The following is a 3,736-nucleotide window of genomic DNA, read 5'->3' as shown; positions in this document are numbered from 1 at the left end:
CATTTTGTAGCTTCATTGTTTTTGTGGCAGTGCACTTCGATGGTAGGTGGTATGTCTGTGCTCCCAACTTGCTCACTAAAAATGAGTGTGCTTTAATGCCACAGAGAGTGCAGTCAGGGCTAAATGGGACATGTTTATGTCACTGTTGCTATTCCTGAAACTGCAGTGGGGCACAAGTAGGCCAGTGTGTGATGTTATGGGCTGGGAGAACAGCAATGTGTCACTGCAGTTTGGAGGCATCTCATTCTCTGGTATTTCTTTTGTACTTTTGCTCATTCTGCATTCAGTGTTCCTTTGACTTTCAGTGGTCCTACTGAACTAGAGAACTCTGCTGGAACCTGGGGCAGACACCAGTCATTGTTACTCTGAGTACTAAGCTACAAATAACATTGTCTTTTTAGGCATAATAATTTAATTAAAATTTAAATCATTTTAATTAAAATGCTTAGGAGGAATTAAAATCCCTTTCTCTCTTATGGAAACTGCTCACTTCTTTTGCTCCCTTCAGGAATGTTTTGATGGCCATATGAATCTTAAAGCATCCACTAAATCCAAATTTTCTGTGTGGAATACCCAGAATGAAACCAGGTGTCTTAGCTACTAAAGCTTTGTAAGCAGAGTTCAGTACAAGTGGAGTGCATTGAACCTTAGTTGCAGCAATATTTCTTTCTGGCATTGTCATGTGTTGCCTTTTCTTCATGCTGATGTTGGGAGTGTTGCAGAATTGTTTCCTCCTTCTCTACCCTTGGTCCTCTCCTCCCTTGTGTTTTTCTGAGTAAGCTGGTACCACTTTGAGAGTGCCTGAAGGACCCTGAGGCTTTCCAGCTCCTTGGGGCTGCACTGAGAAGTGCTGAGCCCTTGGTCAGGATCAGACTTCTGGTTTATTTTGAAATAAAATCTCTCTCATAAATTTACTTGTAAATCTGCTACCTAAGTGCAGATGTATAAGCCAGTGGTTTTATTTATCTTTCATTTTTAGAGAATGTTATTTTGCTTTTTTATTTTTGTTCTTTTTTTTCTTTGAAGAACTGAAATACTCTAGTGCCATTTTTAAAGCTGATATTTTATAGATTGTACACACTTAAATGTAAACTGGTGCCTTTTTGGTTTTTAGAGTTTAATTAAAAGTAAACAATTTGTTTACCTGTAAGAATTGCTTAATGAGGAGTCCCTGTAGAATGCTACAACTCTGCTGGGTGATGGCTTGGTCCTGTTGTGGTGGCCAGACTGTCCCTGCTCTGACAAGAGCTCTTCAATTCCCCCCTGACACAGTGACACACAAAAATGCTTTTTAAAGGAGGTCACCAGGAGGTTGATGCTGCTGCTCTGTAAACATCTGAGTGCTCCAAAACCTGTTTGTTGTTGTGGGAATTCAGGTTGTGCAGAGTTATTAACTGAACCTGTGAAATTTGGCATCTGTGTGCCTGAGTTGTGCTGCTCACAGGACTTTCCTGGCTGTAGAGGCAAACAGACTTCTGCAGTGAACAGTTTACATCAAGGTGTCACAGATTTTTTTCCTTTAAATGGGCTATATTTTGCCCTGGATCTTTCACTAGGACTTTCTTTGGGGGAGTGCCTTGAAAAACACAAGGAATAGGACTTTTCCTACTAAAATGTAATACAGAAGAATTAAGTAGAAGTGATTTTTTTTCCTCTTCTATTGCAAGTTGGTTTCATACTGTGCATTCCAGAGTTAGAAGATTCAAATTCTTGAGGGCATTAATCCCAGGAAGGGCTTGTGGCAAAATGCATAACAAGAGTTGTAGTTGCATTAAATAAATACTGCTCATTATTTTTTCCAGGTTCTTCTGTGATCAGAACTCATTTCATGAAAGAAAATGTACTTTTGAAAGAGATCTTGCTTTCCTAGCATTTGTAAGCATTTTGGGTACATTCCACTTTTTCAAGGCCATGTACTGTAGTCATTGCACTGCCAGAGTATTGTTTCCATCAAAGGCTAGTGTCTTTATTTATTTTTTTTTTGTCTAGAGGTAATTTTAAAGTTTTAGTGTCTTTATTTATTAGTGTTTTAATGTCTTTATTTTTTTTTTTTTGTCTAGAGGTAATTTTAAATCCATAGTTTTGTATATCTAAGGTAGTTCAGTACAGCTAGGAGAAAGAGTAAAGATTTGTTTTGTGTAGATATGAAGGACCTTAGAAATACATGTATATTTATTTCTGTTACAGAAAAATATTTCTATAATAAAAGAATGCTGATCATGCCATGCCTCAAGCCATCACCATCATAAGGCTCATAAAACTGAAATATGTACTTCAGAGTACTGCTGTATTTTGGGAGCAACCCTGAACATCTAAGATGTGTAACTTCAGATTATTTCTTAGGTGTACCATACATATTTTGTGTATTGATTCATTTGGTAACTCAGTGAAAATTTTACTGAGAAGGTTTTAATTTCAGAAACTTAAAAAAATCCAGGTTAATGAAAATTTGATGTTGAACCATACAGAAGTATCCACAGCCCTCATTACTGGACTGTATACAGCTTTGCATCAATGAGAAATACAAGCCTGGTGCTCTTTGTAAGCACTGACTGCTGCAGGGCAGGTTTCTCTCCTAGCTCATACCTTGGAAGGGAAGAGCCACAAATTCAGTATTAATTTCACAGAAGAAATCTCTCTGTTTGCACTGTGAGCACAAAGAGGTGCAGTGCCCTGGAATGTCAATACTTGTGTAAATCACAAAGTCTGCCTTAGTGTGTGTGTGCCCTTCTGCCATCTCCTGTAAGTGTTAAACAGGGAATCTACCATCCTTGAAGGCACCTCAGTTCTGGCTCATATAAACTGCCTCCCTGTATTCAGAACTTCCTAAAATTAGAAAAAAAAGTGGAAATACAACACTTTAAAGACTTTACAACCTTAAGTTAATCGGCTAGTAAACTTTTCTAAATTTTTGTTACTTTAACAATGTTTATCTGCATTCTTTAAGGATTTTTGTAGACAGGATACAAAGTGTTTAAGCTGTTTGGTTGATTTTGGTTTTTTAAGATACAAAATTCCCCTGTCCAAGCAAGCCAAACAAAAAAAAACCCAACAACCCTTCTAAAAAACCCCTTTCCAAAAAACCCCTCTGAATAGAGAAGAATAGCTACTGGTTTAAAAAGAATGCAAGCTCATAGGCAGCATAAAGGGGAAAAGTGATTCTCTTAATATTTCCTTTATTGCTGTTAAAGCAGGGAATATTTCTGTTAGAAATTCTGGTACCTTCCTGCTTGTCTATTACTCTGCAACATCCCTTAAACATACTTGTTCTCTATTTCTTGTTCTCTGCTTTTTGGCTTTTTTGTTTGTTTTTAATTTGTGTTGTATGTATTGATTTATTTACAACATTTTATCATAGTGTGTGTGCAGGCAGATGATTCAGGTATGGCATCATGTTTGTCAGTGTCTGCTGCTGCTTCCTGGACTACTGAGCAAGATACTGAGCCAGAAAGATGCTGGGCATCATTGTGCTTTGCCTTGCTTTGGATCTCTTAATTTTTAATAAAATTTGACATGCCCAGAGCCTGTGGGTTCCTGACTGTCACTCTTAACACCTAAGCTTGAGGATTCTTAAATTCTATTCCCATGGTCTTAGTTTGACTCAGACTCTTATGTGTCAACCCATGACTCCATGTGTGGACATGAATTTGGTGGGGGAGGGTGTATTTTGGTTTGGTTTTGTACCTTGTTTTTTTTTTATCATCTGCTTTTTCTGGTAGCTGAAGCTGGTCAAAGG

Source organism: Zonotrichia albicollis, chromosome 13 (assembly GCF_047830755.1).
Source record: "Zonotrichia albicollis isolate bZonAlb1 chromosome 13, bZonAlb1.hap1, whole genome shotgun sequence".
Taxonomy (NCBI): domain Eukaryota; kingdom Metazoa; phylum Chordata; class Aves; order Passeriformes; family Passerellidae; genus Zonotrichia; species Zonotrichia albicollis.
The sequence above is the reverse complement of the archived record's forward strand: the minus strand, read 5'-3'. Positions refer to the sequence as shown.